Source organism: Rhinopithecus roxellana, chromosome 14 (assembly GCF_007565055.1).
Source record: "Rhinopithecus roxellana isolate Shanxi Qingling chromosome 14, ASM756505v1, whole genome shotgun sequence".
In the NCBI taxonomy this organism is placed as follows: Eukaryota; Metazoa; Chordata; class Mammalia; order Primates; family Cercopithecidae; genus Rhinopithecus; species Rhinopithecus roxellana.
In genome coordinates this window covers 40249250-40270919 of record NC_044562.1, presented here as the reverse complement: position 1 = coordinate 40270919, position 21670 = coordinate 40249250, and positions in this window count along the sequence as shown.

Genomic DNA, 21670 nt, shown 5'->3' with positions numbered 1-21670 from the left:
CTGGGGTTGAGGCATCTGTGCAGTCCTTGACTGGTATAGGGATCAGTAGAGAGAGTGACGCCATTTGTATCTTGCTGACCCAAAGTGAGATGTCACCAGGAGGTAACTGTATAAGATAGGTGTCAGGATCAACTACACTGAGGAAGCGGAAGGAGGCAGAGAACTGAAAACTGTGTCAAGACCAACTAAGCTCTGCTTCTGGCATGAGCTTAAAATGGAGCTTATTTCCTTAAAATGGAAAATAGGCTTCCATTTTAAGTCTATATTCAAAATGGAAGCCAAGGAAACATGAAACTACAGATGCTTCTTGATTTACAATGGAATTATGTCCTGGTAAGCCCATCATAACTTGAAAACATTCTAAGTCAAAGATGCACTCATTACACCTAAACTTCAAAATTCACTGTACAGTTTCTACTCAAGGTGTGTCACTTTTGCACCACCATACATTTGCAAAAATTGTTAATCACATCATTGTATGCCAGGGACCGTATGCGTAAGAGTTTACTGTAGGCTTTTATCAGGCTTTGTTATAATATCCACACATCATCTTTTTTCACCAGTAATATTTCAGTATCAAATGATCTGAGACCTGATTGATCCCTTAGAGCTGTTTACACCGAAGTCTAGACCTGTTTCTTATTAAGTCTTATTAGTATGATGCCATCGACTGAGTAGACTAGTGTGATGCTGTGTGTGATGAGCAGCTGATTCAGGTCTCCTTAAATTATGTCATGACAGAAGAGAGAAGAAGTTATGTTATGGGATGAAACTGTGCAAGTATGTTGCTGTCCATTGCAAGTTATTGTGAAGTATTTCTTCTCTGTATTCTGATAAGCATATAAAATAATGCATTTGTCAACATCACTGACTGTGTATTATCTACTCGAGGCCCTGTTAATCTATTATATAAAAGATATCAAATCTCAGACATCAGATGTAATTGGACCTACAAATCAGTTGATTTTGCAGTAGTTATCTATTATCTCCCATGATCCAGCTGGGTTTTACAGATCAAACTGTTGAATTACATAAAAACATGATGAGGACCACCACCCTTTAGGAATTTTTTTTTTTTTTTTTTTCTTATTATACTTTAAGTTCTAGGGTACATGTGCATAACGTGCAGGTTTGTTACATATGTATACTTATGCCATGTTGGTGTGCTGCACCCATCAACTCGTCAGCACCCATCAATTCATCATTTATATCATGTATAACTCCCCAATGCAATCCCTCCCTCCTCCCCCCTCCCCCCTCCCCATGATAGACCCCAGTGTGTGATGTTCCCCTTCCCGAGTCCAAGTGATCTCATTGTTCAGTTCCCACCTATGAGTGAGAACATGCGGTGTTTGGTTTTCTCTTCTTGTGATAGTTTGCTAAGAATGATGGTTTCCACCTGCATCCATGTCCCTACAAAGGACGCAAACTCATCCTTTTTTATGGCTGCATAGTATTCCATGGTGTATATGTGCCACATTTTCTTAATCCAGTCTGTCACAGATGGACATTTGGGTTGATTCCAAGTCTTTGCTATTGTGAATAGTGCCGCAATAAACATACGTGTACATGTGTCTTTGTAGTAGACTAATTTATAATCCTTTGGGTATATACCCAGTAGTGGGATGGCTGGGTCATATGGTACATCTAGTTCTAGATCCTTGAGGAATTGCCATACTGTTTTCCATAATGGTTGAACTAGTTTACAATCCCACCAACAGTGTAAAAGTGTTCCTATTTCTCCACATCCTCTCCAACACCTGTTGTTTCCTGACTTCTTAATGATTGCCATTCTAACTGGGGTGAGATGGTATCTCATTGTGGTTTTGATTTGCATTTCTCTGATGGCCAGTGATGATGAGCATTTTTTCATGTGTCTGTTGGCTGTAAGAATATCTTCTTTTGAGAAATGTCTGTTCATATCCTTTCCCCACTTTTTGATGGGGTTGTTTGTTTTTTTCTCGTATATTTGTTTGAGTTCTTTGTAGATTCTGGATATTAGCCCTTTGTCAGATGAGTAGGTTGCAAAAATTTTCTCCGATTCTGTAGGTTGCCTGTTCACTCTGATGGTAGTTTCTTTTGCTGTGCAAAAGCTCTTTAGTTTAATTAGATCCCATTTGTCAATTTTGGCTTTTGCTGCCGTTGCTTTTGGTGTTTTAGACATGAAGTCCTTGCCCATGCCTATGTCCTGAATGGTACTACCTAGATTTTCTTCTAGGGTTTTTATGGTATTAGGTCTAACATTTAAGTCTCTAATCCATCTTGAATTAATCTTCGTATAAGGGGTAAGGAAAGGATCCAGTTTCAGCTTTCTACTTATGGCTAGCCAATTTTCCCAGCACCATTTATTAAATAGGGAATCCTTTCCCCATTTCTTGTTTCTCTCAGGTTTGTCAAAGATCAGATGGGTGTAGATGTGCGGTATTATTTCTGAGGACTCTGTTCTGTTCCATTGGTCTATATCTCTGTTTTGGTACCAGTACCATGCTGTTTTGGTTACTGTAGCCTTGTAGTATAGTTTGAAGTCAGGTAGCGTGACGCCTCCAGCTTTGTCCTTTTGACTTAGGATTGTCTTGGCAATGCGGGCTCTTTTTTGGTTCCATATGAACTTTAAAGCAGTTTTTTCCAATTCTGTGAAGAAACTCATTGGTAGCTTGATGGGGATGGCATTGAATCTATAAATAACCTTGGGGAGTATGGCCATTTTCACGATATTGATTCTTCCTATCCATGAGCATGGTATGTTCTTCCATTTGTTTGTGTCCTCTTTGATTTCACTGAGCAGTGGTTTGTAGTTCTCCTTGAAGAGGTCCTTTACATCCCTTGTAAGCTGGATTCCTAGGTATTTTATTCTCTTTGAAGCAATTGTGAATGGAAGTTCATTCCTGATTTGGCTCTCTGCTTGTCTGTTGCTGGTGTATAAGAATGCTTGTGATTTTTGCACATTAATTTTGTATCCTGAGACTCTGCTGAAGTTGCTTATCAGCTTAAGGAGATTTTGGGCTGAGACGATGGGGTTTTCTAAATATACAATCATGTCATCTGCAAACAGGGACAATTTGACTTCTTCTTTTCCTAACTGGATACCCTTGATTTCTTTCTCTTGCCTGATTGCCCTAGCCAGAACTTCCAACACTATGTTGAATAGGAGTGGTGAGAGAGGGCATCCCTGTCTTGTGCCAGTTTTCAAAGGGAATTTTTCCAGTTTTTGCCCATTCAGTATGATATTAGCTGTGGGTTTGTCATAAATAGCTCTTATTATTTTGAGGTACGTTCCATCAATACCGAATTTATTGAGCGTTTTTAGCATGAAGGGCTGTTGAATTTTGTCAAAAGCCTTTTCTGCATCTATTGAGACAATCATGTGGTTCTTGTCTTTGGTTCTGTTTATATGCTGGATTACGTTTATTGATTTGCGAATGTTGAACCAGCCTTGCATCCCAGGGATGAAGCCCACTTGATCGTGGTGGATAAGCTTTTTGATGTGTTGCTGAATCCGGTTTGCCAGTATTTTATTGAGAATTTTTGCATCGATGTTCATCAGGGATATTGGTCTGAAATTCTCTTTTTTTGTTGTGTCTCTGCCAGGCTTTGGTATCAGGATGATGTTGGCCTCATAAAATGAGTTAGGGAGGATTCCCTCTTTTTCTATTGATTGGAATAGTTTCAGAAGGAATGGTACCAGCTCCTCCTTGTACCTCTGGTAGAATTCAGCTGTGAATCCATCTGGTCCTGGACTTTTTTTGGTGGGTAGGCTATTAATTGTTGCCTCAATTTCAGAGCCTGCTATTGGTCTATTCAGGGATTCAACTTCTTCCTGGTTTAGCCTTGGGAGAGTGTAAGTGTCCAGGAAATTATCCATTTCTTCTAGATTTTCTAGTTGATTTGCGTAGAGGCGTTTATAGTATTCTCTGATGGTAGTTTGTATTTCTGTGGGGTCAGTGGTGATATCCCCTTTATCATTTTTTATTGCATCTATTTGATTCCTCTCTCTTTTTTTCTTTATTAGCCTTGCTAGCGGTCTGTCAATTTTGTTGATCTTTTCAAAAAACCAACTCCTGGATTCATTGATTTTTTGGAGGGTTTTTTGTGTCTCTATCTCCTTCAGTTCTGCTCTGATCTTAGTTATTTCTTGCCTTCTGCTAGCTTTTGAATGTGATTGCTCTTGCCTCTCTAGTTCTTTTAATTGTGATGTTAGAGTGTCAATTTTAGATCTTTCCAGCTTTCTCTTGTGGGCATTTAGTGCTATAAATTTCCCTCTACACACTGCTTTAAATGTGTCCCAGAGATTCTGGTATGTTGTATCTTTGTTCTCATTGGTTTCAAAGAACATCTTTATTTCCGCTTTCATTTCGTTATGTACCCAGTAGTCATTCAGGAGCAGGTTGTTCAGTTTCCATGTAGGTGAGCGGTTTTGATTGAGTTTCTTAGTCCTGAGTTCTAGTTTGATTGCACTGTGGTCTGAGAGACAGTTTGTTATAATTTCTGTTCTTTTACATTTGCTGAGGAGTACTTTACTTCCAATTATGTGGTCAATTTTGGAATAAGTGCGATGTGGTGCTGAGAAGAATGTATATTCTGTTGATTTGGGGTGGAGAGTTCTATAGATGTCTATTAGGTCCGCTTGGTGCAGAGATGAGTTCATTTCCTGGATATCCTTGTTAACTTTCTGTCTCGTTGATCTGTCTAATGTTGACAGCGGAGTGTTGAAGTCTCCCATTATTATTGTATGGGAGTCTAAGTCTCTTTGTAAGTCTCTAAGGACTTGCTTTATGAATCTGGGTGCTCCTGTATTGGGTGCATATATATTTAGGAGAGTTAGCTCTTCCTGTTGAATTGATCCCTTTACCATTATGTAATGGCCTTCTTTGTCTCTTTTGATCTTTGATGGTTTAAAGTCTGTTTTATCAGAGACTAGGATTGCAACACCTGCTTTTTTTTGTTCTCCATTTGCTTGGTAGATCTTCCTCCATCCCTTTATTTTGAGCCTATGTATGTCTCTGCATGTGAGATGGGTCTCCTGAATACAGCAGACTGATGGGTCTTGCCTCTTGATCCAGTTTGCCAGTCTGTGTCTTTTAATTGGAGCATTTAGTCCATTAACATTTAAGGTTAATATTGTTATGTGTGAACTTGATCCTGCCATTATGATATTAACTGGTTATTTTGCTCGTTAGTTGATGCAGTTTCTTCCTAGCCTCGATGGTCTTTACATTTTGCCATGTTTTTGCGATGGCTGGTACCGGTTGTTCCTTTCCATGTTTAGGGCTTCCTTCAGGGTCTCTTGTAAGGCAGGCCTGGTGGTGACAAAATCTCTAAGCATTTGCTTATCTGTAAAGGATTTTATTTCTCCTTCACTTATGAAATTTAGTTTGGCTGGATATGAAATTCTGGGTTTAAAATTCTTTTCTTTAAGAACGTTGAATATTGGCCCCCACTCTCTTCTGGCTTGTAGAGTTTCTGCCGAGAGATCTGCTGTTAGTCTGATGGGCTTCCCTTTGTGGGTGACCCGACCTTTCTCTCTGGCTGCCCTTAAGATTTTTTCCTTCATTTCAACTTTGGTGAATCTGGCAATTATGTGTCTTGGAGTTGCTCTTCTGGAGGAGTATCTTTGTGGCGTTCTCTGTATTTCCTGAATTTGAATGTTGGCCTGCCCTACTAGGTTGGGGAAGTTCTCCTGGATGATATCCTGAAGAGTGTTTTCCAACTTGGTTCCATTTTCCCCCTCACTTTCAGGCACCCCAATCAGACATAGATTTGGTCTTTTTACGTAATCCCATACTTCTTGCAGGCTTTGCTCATTTCTTTTTCTTCTTTTTTCTTTTGGTTTCTCTTCTCGCTTCATTTCATTCATTTGATCTTCAATCGCTGATACTCTTTCTTCCAGTTGATCGAGTCGGTTACTGAAGCTTGTGCATTTGTCACGTATTTCTCGTGTCATGGTTTTCATCTCTGTCATTTCGTTTATGATCTTCTCTGCATTAATGAGTCTAGCTGTCAATTCTTCCACTCTTTTTTCAAGATTTTTAGTTTCTTTGCGCTGGGTACGTAATTCCTCCTTTAGCTCTGATAAGTTTGATGGACTGAAGCCTTCTTCTCTCCTCTCGTCCAAGTCATTCTCTGACCAGCTTTGATCCGTTGCTGGTGATGGGCTGCGCTCCTTTGCAGGGGGAGATGCGCTCTTATTTTTTGAATTTCCAGCTTTTCTGCCCTGCTTCTTCCCCATCTTTGTGGTTTTATCTGTCTCTGGTCTTTGATGGTGGTGACGAACTGATGGGGTTTTGGTATAGGTGTCCTTCCTGTTTGATAGTTTTCCTTCTGACAGTCAGAAGGACTCTCTGTTGGTCTGTTGGAGATTGCTTGAGGTCCACTCCAGACCCTGTTTGCCTGGGTATCAGCAGCAGAGGTTGCCGAAGATAGAATATTGCTAAACAGCGAGTGTACCTGTCTGATTCTTCCTTTGGAAGTGTCCTCTCAGGGGTGTACTCCACCCTGTGAGGTGTGGGGTGTCAGACTGCCCCTAGTGGGGGATTTCTCCCAGCTAGGCTACTCAGGGGTCAGGGACACACCTGAGCAGGCAGTCTGTCCGTTCTCAGATCTCAACCTCTGCGTTGGGAGATCCGTGGCTCTCCCCAAAGCTGTCAGACAGAGTCGTTCGCGTCTGCACCGGCTCCCGCTACTTCCCCTGTTGGTCTTCAGCTGTGCGCTGTCCCCAGAGGTGGAGACTACAGAGACAGGCAGGCTTCCTTGAGCTGCTGTGAGCTCCACCCAGTTCGAGCTTCCCAGCGGCTTTGTTTACCTACTTAAGCCTCAGCAATGGCGGGCGCCCCTCCCCCAGCCTCGCTGCTGCCTTGCGGATAGATCGCGGCAGACTGCTGTGTTAGCAGTGAGGGAGGCTTCGTGGGCGTGGGACCCTCCCGGCCAGGTGTGGGATATATTCTCCTGGAATGCCTGTATGCTTACAGCACAGTATTGGGGTGGGAGTTACCCGATTTTCCAGGTGTTGTGTGTCTCAGTTCCCCTGGCTAGGAAAACGGATCCCCTTCCCCCTTGCGCTTCCAGGTGAGGCGATGCCTCGCCCTGCTTCAGCCCTCGCTGGTCAGGCTGCAGCAGCTGACCAGCACCGATTGTCCGACACTCCCTAGTGAGATGACCCCAGTACCTCAGTTGAAAATGCAGAAATCACCGGTCTTCTGTGTCGCTCGCGCTGGGAGTTGGAGACTGGAGCTGTTCCTATTCGGCCATCTTCAGGAATTTTTTAAATTAACTTTTTAATTGAAATGTAACAAACATGTATTATAGGAAAGTGTGCAGTTATAAGCATATATTTGAATAAATTATCATCAAACATAGCCATGCACTTCTCTCCTCCCCAAAAGTACCACTATTCTGAATTCCTTTTTTATATATATTTTTTTTATTATACTTTATGTTGTAGGGTACATGTGCACAATGTGCAGGTTTGTTACATACGGATACATAATGGTGGCACTACTTTTTACCATTTTATCAAGGAGGCAATATTGTATTTGATTTGCTATTTTAACTTCAGAGAGGCTGTTTCAGAGGCTTCTATTTCCTTTTTCCACTACTTTAGTTCTAACCCTGGTGACCCGAGTCAGTATCTAAGGAATTGGCCACAGATTCATTTTGATGAAGGACTAGGGAAATTCTCATATGGACCAGCTCCTTTGGTCAATTTTTTTCTGAGATCAAAAACTGCTTCAGTCTGGAAACAGAGTAAGTAATCCAAATTTTTTTCCTGGAGGAAATTTCCCTAAGTTTCCTGATCAGCCATCCTTGACTTCATTTTATCAACTGAATGGTTCTACTCTATTTTTTAACTGATCATATATTTTATTCCTATGGGTCATGAGTTCTTATCCATCTTCACAACTCTGTCTCAATCTTCACTCTTTGTCACTCTGATCTTGCCTCTCATTACAATGATTGTACCTACTTTGACTGTAATGTGTAAGTGCCACTATCTGCCTTCTATTATTTCAGAATTTTCTCATTCACACTGCTATGAGTGATTCCACTAATAGAACAGCATCTCATACATTCAGTCCTGGAATACTAGAGCAAAGCCTCCACTGAACTTGTGAGTGTTCCTTGCTCACCAGTACATTCTTTGGGATCACTTGTAAAACATAAAATGGGTAGGATACTGCTTCATGTAGTATATTTACTCTAGAATGTCCAATTCTTTGAGCTTTTTAATCTTCCCTTCCCCTGTCTTTTATTACATTTCTATTCTATCATAGCTGCTTTATTTAGTATGTCTTCACTTTTTCCACACTTCTTCCTAGAATCATGTTCAGACAATTTATTGGGGTCTTTGACAGGACAGTCAATAATTTATTGATGCCAAAATAATTCTCCCAAATTGAGATCATTTACCTTAACCAATTCTTACTTTTATGTCTCCCTAATCCATCTTCCTCACAATCTACTCCTACATGTATTTTGCTGACCCATGCTAGCATACATTGTCTAGCTCTGCAAGTGCTTTAGGCTGTGATGCCTTTTCTCTTCTCAGGCTCTGTATGTCTTTCCAGTTTATTTGCTGAATAAATGAATAAATACTTTTCACTAGTCTGGTTTTGAGCAAAACTTATTCTTTCTAGCTAGAATAAAATACTTATTAAAAATTCTCAGTGCAACCTTTGCAATGTGTATGTGTCTGTGTATATGGTGTGTGTGTGATGTGTGTGTGTGTATCTCCTTTCCTTAATGTTCTGGAATTTTGTATACAAGCTTACATTTGAAATGTCCATACCCCTCAACAGAAGTTCTAGGTACTTATCTTGATCTGACAATCAGACATGTTTGCTCATTCCACTTCTGTTTAAAAATGAATGTATTACTTGCTAAAATTAAAGATATTGGAGATCTCACAAACACACCTACATGTTTTCTTCTTGCAAAGTAGACAATGTGGTAACACAATGGCCATACTTCTCCATAGCAATAATTGCTAAAGCAAAGTTTTAACCTTTTCCTTTGCAACATTACCAGTCAATCTACTGCATTCATTTATTTCACTTGCCTTGCCTCTATTTTGTTTGTGGCTGTGGTTTCATCATGAAATTCATTTTTATAATATTTCTTTCTTTATATTTGCTATGTCATGAATCCCAGTCACTTTTATTTATCTAAAAGCATTTCTCTCCTTATGTTGTTTTTTTTTTGTAGTTTGTTTAGAAACTTTCTAACTCAATTTTGTCTTATAATTAAAATGTTCAAAAAATGAATATATATGCTCTTGTATTATCTGTTAACTGCTTTCCAGTATTTAATTCTTCATGTGAAAAATTTATTATTTTTTCCATTACTAGTGTATTTAAAATACAAACTTTTTCAGGGGTGACAGGGAGGTGGGAACAAAGTCTTAGAAAAGACAAAGTCTTAGAATCTCCTTCTGTTTAAATTTGATTTAAAACTATTTCTAAGATCTAAGATCGAGTAATAGTGGCAATTCTCAACAGTAGGAGAATAATTTTTATTATAGAATAAGTATGATTTTGTTCACATAGATACAGTCATACTTAAACTATTGTTTAAATAATGTTTAAATATACATCATTCCACATATTTCAAAGAACTGATCCTATTTATTAGGCTTTGATCCATACTGGACCCAAAATAATATTTACAACTTCCAAATTTGAAAGCAACAGTTAAAAATATATTTTATCAATAAATAATCAAAAAGGATAATAACCTCATAATTGGTAACATAGCTATCACGCCCAGCTTAGTTAAATAATTTAATATAATTGAAGATATATGGAAATGAATGCTAGCTGGTTTGTTCAAATAAGGAAACAACTGTTTTGGGAATTTCCAAGAAACCCTAGGTTCGGTAATTTGCTAGAATGATTCACAGGACTCAGTATATTGTTGTACTCATGATGATGATTTATTGCAGAAAAAGGATATGGAGCCAAATAAACAAAGAAAACGTGGGCAAAGTCAGAAGAAAACCAAGAGCAAGCCTCCAAGTGTCGTCTCCTCATGGAGTCACACAAAATGTGCTTAATTTCATCAAGAATGGAATTGAAGCAGTTCAGGGAGGCTTGTTACTCAGTGCCCAAGGATTTTACTGGGGCTGGTCATGTAAATGCAGTCTGCATAGCACTTACCCAAATTTGAGACTCCCAAGAAGGAAAACAAGTGTTCAGAATAAACCAAATTGTTTGCACAAACAGTTTAGGTACAGTGAGACCCTCTTATCAGTTAGGAAATGGTGGGAACCCTACCAAAATCCAACTTCCCAGGCACCAAAGGCAACCTTGCAAGCATGACATTTTAAGAACAGCATTCTCAAGCCTGCCACATAAATTATTTTATGCACAATAATCTTTTAGAACTGGCTTCTATAATCATTTAAATTGCTGCTTAAAATGTGGAGCTTTCTGTGACAATAATTTGAGATTCGTTTTCTTAAAAACCTTTACTATACATAAAACATTGATTGTAAGTCACCCATCGGAGAAGCAAGAATGTAAAGAGCATGTTTCTACAGCATTTAAATAATTGTTTAATGTTGATTGCTTGGTATGTAACCTAAGGTTTCAAGAAATTAAATATTTCTTCTTTCTTGCAGCTTTCTTTTAAATTGCTAAACATGAACATTCTCCCTGTGGCATGAATAACGCATTTCTAATCTCATATGTTACAGAAGTCTTTTTAGAGAAAAAATGAGCACATGAAGGATCTCTTATATCTGATAGCACTTAACAGTGCAGGTGTAGGCAATAGACTAGTACATCTCTCATTGTGAGATAGCCTCTCCATTTTCTTACACAGTTGAAAACCTGTTTTTTCATCATTCATGTGCGTATCTCTGAAGCAAAGGAGTCATTCCTCTTTTTCTGTGGAGATGAATATACTATTACCACCACACGCATCAGTAATAGCAACTTAGCTGTTTTAATCATTACACGGAAATCAATACCACTGCTCCTCAGGCTGTGGCTATGCTCCCGACAGATTGTACATAAGAGACTTGTTAAAAAGACGGTAACGATCAAGAGAATCAAAGAGAATGAAATTATTGCTTCTATTTGGGGAAATCAGCATCATTGTGGAGCTATCATTAGGATTACCATTATTATTATTTATTAGGTCACCTTTTTTGGCAGACATATCGCATGGCATGTGGATGTGAGTGTAGGTATAGTAAATCTCATTGAGATTCTTAAATTTTTATTACTTCTTCTGAAGAGCCATTTTAATTGTTCTTTCCTGTATGTTTCCCATATATTTTAATGTAAACATTAAAAATAAATCATTGACAGGTAATATAATTTATGAGTATTTTAATATATTTATTTTTATAACTACATATATACAACTCTATAATAAATTATAATTATTTAGTATGTTGCCTTCTACTTGGTGAGTATATTTTTATATCAAATGAGAATGTAGTCCATTCAAATATGATAATTTAATTATCCAGGAAAGAGCAATTAAAATAGAATCACAGTGTTTGAAATGATCAAGCTTATTCTAAACTAATGCACAGTCTGAAAAAGTTCACATCAGTTGAAGGCTTTTAGGACATAAAGAGAACAATAAATTGTGAAATCTGTTAAAATAATTTGTTTGGAAGAAAAACTAAAATAAAATAATGAAACTTAGTCTTTGAAAGTGCTATCTTTCGAGTGACATGAAAATCATACATAATAAGGATATTTTACATTATCTTTAATCATATAAGAAAGTGGCAGATGAGTTTAAATTTAAGAAAATATTCCATTTAGCAGGCATTCAATCAAGTGGAAATCAAACTCCTACGTAATCAAATAGAGATTATGCTTGATGAGTAACTAACAAATATTTACTACATTACCAAAAAATGTTAAATAGGTCTTAATGTGGCCTTTTTTCTTATTTGGTGATTTAATTTGTGAAAGTTTTCATAGTCCAATTTCTTCCCCCCCAAAAATAATTAAGGTAAAGTAATTAAACTATATTAAAGCCTTTTTTGTCACTGTTATAACATCTCTTACATTTTTATCCATCTGTCATTTTCAATAGGGCTTTTAAGTCAATTATCTCATTTGATCATCACCACTCCAGGACTTGATCATTGAACTCCAGGAAGACATTGTTATGCATATTTTCAAGCAAAAAAAAACAAAAAACAAAAAACAAAAAAAAAAACTGAAGAGTTGATAGTCCAGAAGAAGTTTTGGTAAGCTAAAAATCACATTTACTATTATAAGGCAAGTGGCAGTACCAAGAATAGAGGTCAAGCTTTTAGCCCTATAGATAAGAGTTATTTCCTTGAATCATTAGTTTTAAGTGGTGTTGATTTGATCATGTTGGGTGTGTGTGTGTGTGTGCATATAAAGCACAGATTCAATCACTATGTATATTTAAAAATGTTTAATTTTAAAATTAAAAACTGTATATTTAAAATTTTTTAATTTTTCTTTGAAAAATTCTACACTGATTCTTTCTTCACAGCTTCTAAATAAAAATGTCATTTGTACTCACTGACGTATCAAGTCGGTGATAAAATATTGCTCATGTTTTCTGTATATATAAGTCATATATATGCTACATACATGTTTAACTAAATAAGTTTGGTGACTTGATATAATTTTTTTTCCTTTGTAAAGTGCTGTATTAGTCTGCAAGGCCTGCCATAACAAAATACTGCAGACTGGGTTCCTTAAAAAATAGGCAATTGTTTCTCTCATTTCTGGAGGTTAGAAGTCCAAGACCAAAGTGTTAGGAAATTTGATTTCTCTTAAAGGCAGCTCCCATTGGGTTACAAGTCTGCTCTCTTACAGTGTCTTCACATGGTTTTTCTTCTCTATGTGTGCACCCCATGTGTCTCTTCTTTGTCTTATAAGGACAGCAGTCTTATTAGTTTAAGGATTCACCCTTATACCTCTATAAGCTCCATGTCCTAATACAATCACATTGACAATTAGGACTTCAGCATACGAATTTTTAGGGAGGACACAATTCAGTCCACGAGAGGTGTATAATCGGACAAATGGTTTCATTCCTGGTACTTATTTCATAAAATAAAAGAGATTAAAGGTAGGAAATGATTTGACTTTCTGTTTCCTAGAAATAAATAATTATATTTAGTAAATTAAGGATCATAAACAGAAATTATAGAAATGCATTTTATTAGTCTTCATAAATTTAACTATTTTATAAGGTTATTGATTAACATGCATTTCAAGTCATTATTTCTCACTTCTATAAATACTAGTTCATATAATTGTATGAGCTAAACAAATCTTAGAGTTAGCTTCTGATTATTATTTTTAGTTTTCTTGGGTCATCATTCAAAAAAATCTTTTTGCAATATCCTGTCTTTGCTGGACCTATTTCCCACGTATTTCGATGACTCCTAAAGAATGGGCTAACCTGCTTTCTTTGCACATTGATCTCTCTGAGCACTGTGTATGAGTAATATCTTCTTTTCATGTAGTAATTCTCACAAAATTTGTCTCTGTACTTTGCTACTTCTCATATGACAGAAAAATGAAATTTGTTGCTTCACAAAGTTTCTCCATCCCATTGTCTCTCAACTTCTTAGAAGATTATACTAATTTATGATTCTCTGGTCTATATCTTCAAAATCTAGTTACAGAATTACTGCTTTCTGTTAACACTGAAACATGCTCAATCTCTCTTGTATTCAAAATCAACAACAAAGTAACCCCTACCACCAACAAAACAAAATAATTACTAAGTATTCTTATGTTAAAAGGAAAAACTGAGGCAGAGAAAGGTAGGTTTCCTGCCCAAGTTACCACAGTTAGTAATAAAAGCGCTGGCATATCAACCAGGTAGACAGACTTCAGAGCTTTTGCTTTTGCTTTAATGACTAGCAATACTAGTTCCCAATCCTTTTGACTTTTCAACTGCATTGTTACTGCTATCCCACCTTCTCCAACCACTCTTGTCTTTTGGTATCTGAAGACACAGTGACATGAGTGACTGTCTTTACTTTCTGTTTAATTCCCCCCATAATTTTCTGGAGGAACCCAACTACGATCTAACATATGTCCACTAGTGTCTTCCTTTTCTATCTGATTCTCAATTGACCATAGCTGCTATCTGGGGTCAGGATTTCTCCCAGCAGTAGTGAGACTTTTTGCATATCAGAGCAAGATATCCTCCTTTGGGCAGTGCCAGGCCGCTGTGCAGACTCCCACACACTGGATTTTGGCCTCCAATACTCCACTTGGCTGGTAGTCTCCATACAGTGCTCAAAGTATACAACGACATATGGCTTAAAAGTGTAAATAGTAGCACTACCCCAATGTCAACGACTTTTGAGAATTATACTCATGCCAAATTCCTGGTAAAATCATAACATTCCATAATCTCCAGATCCAGATTTGGAGGTATAGAATTGAAAAGGGTTTGATGCAAGAAGGGGAATGGCTTTTATCCTCTATGTTTTGTCAGGTGAAATTCAAAGATGGGAACATGCTACAAGTGTAAAATTGCTTGTATTAAGTAATTTTGTTACTTAGGCAAGTCTTATATCCAATAATGAGTTTACCCCAGACCAATGCAATATGGGCAATAAATACAGGTATAAAATTATTTCTTCTCCACTCTTTCTCAAGCCCTCTCCAGTACCCCAAATTCTTCTTTCCCTCTGTAATATTATCATCAACTACACCTAGGACGCACTCCTGAAAACAAAAAATTCCGTATTTTATGTTCCTTGTTGTATTTTTGAAATATTAACCCTTGTTGAGAGACATGCTCCAAAAGTATATTCAAGTTTTCTATATATTTTTGAGTAAAACTCTAGGTTATCTGGTAATATCTGTTCAACAATTCTCTACCAGACCTTATTTTAATTCAAAGACCATGAATTATTTTTATGATGCCTTTACAACCTGAACATATAAATGTCTACCTATGAGTCATGATAACAAAGGACGTTCTATCCACTCTAATAAGCACAACTAGCTTGGATTAATTCAGATTTACAGGAGAGGACACTGAATTTTTCTTTACTTTCTTTTTTAATGTACTGAGCACCAATATTTCTTCAAGCTTCAGTACATGACCATTGAACATTTAGATGCCATTGAGAAAAACTTTTTAAAATGAGCTCGATTGAATGGGCATTTTCTTGCAAGTAGTTCTTAAAAGTCTTATCCTGAAGAATGACTTGCCCTCTTAGGTAGAGAGAAAATTCTACATGAGAAACCATCAAATAATTGAGTCAATTATGCTATTCAATTTTATTCTTATATAACAAGTCTTTCTAGGGGATAAGTAACCTTTATTTGTCCTCACAGATGGAGCTATTAGTTTGAATAATGTACCTCTTCACATTGTCTTTCTTTCTTTCATGACTCTGTATGGCAGCCTCTTTGTTATTTTCATGAAGCTTTCCTGAAAAGCTTGATTAAAAGAACAACTCAAATATTTGTGATATTAGAGCTACTGGTGGTTTGTCCATTAGTCTAACATTTCAAAGAATACTTTTTAAAAAGTAAGACATTTTCATAGATAACTAAATTTAAAAATCTCTTGATGTCATGGTGTTTTTTTTTCTGTTTTGTTTTTTGCACAATTTGCTTTGTTCAATGTCATTTTCATATCTAGTACAGGTTCTGAGGGCATAGATCTTAAAACCAGATTATAACTGACCATATAGGAGTTTATACAAGTAAGGTGCCCAGAACACTTTGTGGCACATTATAAACACTAGTTAAGAATTTTCAGTTACTAGTTGCATAGTAGTATTATTTTAACCAGACCACATTAGTGTTTGAAGTCATAATAATTACACACGCGTGTTTCTGTGAGTGTGTTATATAAGCCATAGGATGTGAGAAATACCAAATAACGCTCTTCATTAAATAGTCACTTTATATAAGGCTGATTATTTGCCTATGAGTCACATAATTTTTTATTAAAAATATAATTTTTAGGAATAATTTCAGAAGGAATGGTACCAGCTCCTCTTAGTACCTCTGGTAGAATTCGGCTGTGAATTCATCTGGTCCTGGACTTTTTTTGGTTGGTAGGCTATTAATTATTGCCTCCTGTTATTGGTCTATTCGGGGATTCAACTTCTTCCTAGTTTAGATTTGGGAAGGTGTATGTGTCCAGGAATTTATCCATTTCTTCCAGATTTTCTAGTTTATTTGCATAGAAGTGTCTATAGTATTCTCTGATGGTAGTTTGCATTTCTGTGGGATCGGTGGCGATATCCCCTTTAGCATTTTTTATTGCATCTGTTTGATTCTTCTCTCTTTTCTTCTTTATTAGTCTTGCTAATGGTCTATCAATTTTGTTGATCTTTTCAAAACACCAGCTCCTGGATTCATTGATTTTTTGAAAGGTTTTTTGTGTGTCTATCTCCTTCAGTTCTGCTCTGATCTTAGTTATTTCTTGCCGCCTTCTAGCTTTGAATGTGTTTGCTCTTGCTTCTCTAGTTCGTTTAATTGTGATGTTAGGGTGTCAATTTTAGATCTTTCTTGCTTTCTCTTGTGGGCATTTAGTGCTATAAATTTCCCTCTACACACTGCTTTAAAAGTGTCCCAGAGATTCTGGTATGTTGTGTCTTTGTTCTCATTGATTTCAAAGAACATCTTTATTTCTGCCTTCATTTCATTCAGGAGCAGGTTGGTCAGTTTCCATGTAATTGAGCAGTTTTGGGTGAATTTCTTAATCCTGAATTCTAGTGTAATTGCACTGTGGTCTGAGAGACAGTTTGTTATAACTTTTGTTCTTTTACATTTGCTGAGGAGTGCTTTACTTCCAACTATGTGGTCAATTTTGGAATAAGTGCAATGTGGTGCTGAGAATAATGTATACCCTGTTGATTTGGGGTGGAGAGCCCTGTAGATGTCCATTAGGTCTGCTTGGTGCAGAGCTGAGCTCAATTCCTGGATATCCTTGTTAACTTTCTATCTTGTTGATCTGTCTAATATCAACAGTGGGGTGTTAAAGTCTCTCGTTATTATTGCATGGGAGTCTAAGTCTCTTTGTAGGTCTCTAAGGACTTGCTTTATGAATGTGAATGCTCCTGTATTGGGTGTATATGCTCCTGTATTGGGTGCATGTATATTTAGGATAATTACTCTTGTTGAATTGATCCCTTTACCATTATGTAATCGCCTTCCTTGTCTCTTTTGAAACTATTCCAATCAATAGAAAAAGAGGGAATCCTCCCTAACTCATTTTATGAGGCCAAAATCATCCTGATACCAAAGCCTGGCAGAGACACAACAAAAAAGGAGAATTTTAGACAAATGTCCCTGATGAACATCGATACAAAAATCCTCAATAAAATACTGGCAAACCAAATTCAGCAGCACATCAAAAAGCTTATCCACTGTGATCAAATTGGTTTCATCCCTGGGATGCAAGGCTGGTTCAACATACACAAATCACAAAATGTAATCCATCATATAAACAGTACCAAAGACAGAGACCACACGATTACCTCAATAGATAAAGAAAAGGCCTTTGAAAAAATTCAACAGCCCGTCATGCTAAAAACTCTGAATAAACTAGGTACTGATGGGACGTATCTTAAAATAAGAGCTATTTATGAAAAACCCACAGCTAATGTCATACTGAATGGGCAAAAACTGGAAGCAATCCCTTTGAAAACTGGCACAAGACAGGGATGCCCTCTCTCAGCCCTCCTATTCAACATAGTGTTGGAATTTCTGGCCAGGGCAATCAGGCAGGAGAAAGAAATAAAGGGTATTCAATTAGGAAAAGTCAAATTGTCTCTGTTTCAAGATGACATGATTATATGTTTAGAAAACCCCATCATCTCAGCCCCAAATCTCCTTAAGCTGATAAGCAACTTCAGCAAAGTTTCAGGATACAAAATCAATGTGCAAAAATCACAAGCATTCCTATAAACCAATAACAGACAAACAGAGAGCCAAATCATGAATGAACTCCCATTCACAATTGCTTCAAAGAGAATAAAAAACCTAGGAATCCAACTTACAAGGGAAGTGAAAGATCTCTTCAAGGAGAACTACAAACCACTGCTCAACGAAATAAAAGAGGACACAAACATATGGAAGAACATTCCATGCTCATGGATAGGAAGAATTAATATAATGAAAATGGCCATACTGCCCAAGGTAATTTATAGATTCAATACCATCCCCATCAAGCTACCAATTACTTTCTTCACAGAATTGGAAAAAACTACTTTAAAGTTCATATGGAACCAAAAAAGAGCCCGAATTGCCAAGACAATCGTAAGCCAAAAGAACAAAGCTGGAGGCATCATGCTACCTGACTTCAAACTATACTACAAGGCTACAGTAGCCAAAAGAGCATGGTACTGGTACCAAAGCAGATATAGGCCAATGGAACCAAACAGAGCCCTCAGAAATAATACCACACATCTCCAACCACCTGATCTTTGACAAACCTGACAAAAAACAAGAAATGAGGAAAAGATTCCCTATTTAAGAAATGTTGCTGGGAAAACTGACTAGCCACATATAGAAAGCTGAAACTGGATCCCTTCCTTACACCTTATACAAAAATTAATTCAAGATGGATTAAAGACTTAAATGTTAGACCTAAAACAATAAAAATGCTAGAATAAAACCTAGGCAATACCATTCATGATATAGGCATGCGCAAGGACTTCATGACCAAAACATCAAAAGCAATGGCAACAAAAGCCAAAATAGACAAATGGGATCTAATTAAATTAAACAACTTCTGCACAGCAAAAGAAACTACCATCAGAGTGAATAAGCAACCTATAGAATGGGAGAAAATTGTTACAATCTATCAATCTGACAAAGGGCTAATATCCAGAATCTACAAAGAACTTAAACAAAATTACAAGAAAAAAATCAAACAACTCCATCAATAAGTGGGTGAAGGATACAAACAGACACTTCTCAAAAGAAGACATTTCTGCAGCCAACAGACACATGAAAAAATACTCATCATCACTGGTCATCAGAGAAATGCAAATCAAAACCACAATGAGATACCATCTCACACCAGTTACAATGGCGATCGTTAAAAAGTCAGAAAACAACAGGTGCTGGAGAGGATGTGGAGAAATAGGAACACTTTTACACTGTTGGTGGGACTGTAAACTAGTTCAACCATTGTGGAAGACAATGTGGCAATTCCTCAAGGATCTAGAAGTAGAAATACCATTTGACATCCCATTACTGGATATATACCCAAAGGGTTATAAATCATGCTGCTATAAAGACACATGCACACATATGTTTATTGTGGCACTATTAACAATAGCAAAGACTTGGAACCAACTGAAATGTCCATCAATGATAGACTGGATTAAGAAAATGTGACACATATACACCATGGAATACTATGCAACCATAAAAAAAGATGAGTTCATGTCCTTTGTAGGGACATGGATGAAGTTGGAAACCATCATTCTGAGCAAACCATCGCAACAACAGAAAACCAAACACTGCATGTTCTCACTCATAGGTTAGAATTGAACAATGAGAACACTTGGACACAGGATGGGAAGCAGCACACACCGTGGCCTGTCGTGAGGTGGGGGAAGTGGGGAGGGATAGCATTAGGAGATATATAAAATGTAAATGATGAGTTAAGCATGCAGCACACCAACATGGCACATGTATACATATGTAACAAACCTGCATATTGTGCACATGTACCCTAGAACTTAAAGTGTAATAAATAAATAAAGTTATATATATATAAATATATAATTTTTCTGCTTGATAAAGAGTGAAGACTTTTTTAATGTGAGTCAATATATTATTATTTCTGTAAGTTGTGATTTCATCCATTTACAAATCACTAAAATAAAGGTAAAATTAAAAATTCTCAGCAGCATTTCACTATAAACAGAAATAGTGTTTACTTACCACCTAGGCTTGAGAGGCCAAGAAGGCCTAAGCCAACTCCAATATTAGGTGGCTATATTTCCCATGATATCTGCCCATCAGTTTCCCATGATATCTTCCCCTACTGTTTTTCCACATTGGTTTAAACACTTCATTTATTAAACTCGCCTCAATTATACTGATTTGTGTCATGTTGATACATGTCCTGCCTGCACTCTGAGCAGAAATGGTAATTTATTTTTTCTAGGAGTACTCCTCAGAAACACACCTTTGCGGTTATGAGTTTGGGTTGCTCATAGATTTGAGATTTATTAAAATAATCCCTTTACTAGAGGAAAAGGGGCATGGGAATCTGAGGCTTGTGGTGATATCAATATAAAAATTATCAAATTGTAGCTATGGGAGTAAAGCAGGTGGAGGAAAAGGCAGGATGACAACCACCGGTTTGGGATTTGGTCACTATGGCAAATATAGTGAATATAAGGATTAGTTCCCTGTTATTCTTTGATATTCTTATGATAGTTTGGAAATTTAAAAAAATTTTTCCCTCCCTATATTCTCACAATTTGACATAGTGTCAGTGTAATTTCACATCAACTGCTATTAAAAGATAGGATTCATTTTTCTTGACTTTGAAGTTGCACTTGCCTAATAAACACATAGAGTATCCAACTCAGAATGAGAAAATCAGAGGTTCTCAAAAAATAGTTTGAAGGAGACAGCCCTTTCTGTAGTTGAGGACAGATATGGCTAAGGATTGACTCAAGGATTTGATCATATGAGCTAAAGGGGTATAGAAGCATTGAATTGATACTTCCTGCCAGGTATCTTATATTAGGATAAGGAAACTGATGCAAAAGCAGTGGGACCCTAAGGTTTGGAATGGGAACTCTGGGATGGAACAGACGACAATGATACACATGCATCCTCTTATCTCTTTCAACTTCGCTTGCCATGCATAGGCAACCTTTCCCATCTACAAAAAAAAAATAAGGCTCAGGTTTTGTTGAGTGAAAACAGTTTCAATGATTAAAACAGAAACCATTGCCTCAGCAAACAATACTCTTTGCTTATGAACCCTCATAAGGGTTAGATCCTAACATAAAAAAGATGGAGAAATTTAAGGTTAGCACTGGAAGAAGTCAGCCTGTGCACTTAAAATAATTGTAGAACTATGTTGAGTTGCATCAGGAGGAGAACGTGAGTAGACTCTACTGGCGTTACACTAAGGAAGAAGTAGAAGATTTGATTGGGCCAAGTTCAATGACGACAGTCACTTGTGACTTAATGTGTTGCCTTGTGCTTCTACAGCTGTTTTAGATAGTGTGCTAGATTGGTTAATTGAAGCTTGCACCCAATAGCACCCTAAAGTGAATGAGGATTGATATGCTGTAAGAAAATTCTTTAACATCCTGAAAAAGAAAGAGTCCAAGAAGGATCTTTCAGTAAATTATGAAATAAATATGTTATACGCTCAATGCTCATGTGACCCTAACCATAATCAGTAGGGTCACAGAAGGCATTCTCTTCACCAGGAAATTAAAATTTACATTGGTAAGGTGGGTGAGTCTAGCATCTTTGCAAAGTAATGCTTTACTTTATAGTCCGGATGATGATTAAAATGACAAAGTGCAATTTGTTTCTTTGCTCTCTGTTGGAATAATGGATTCCCAGAAAGTTGGAAGACAAGTAAAATTATAACATGCCACAAAAATGGACTAGTAATCGAAGCACTATGACACCTTGGGTAATTGGCAGTGATGCCGATTTTGATTTTAAGTCACCAGAATTATACAAATGAGTAGGTT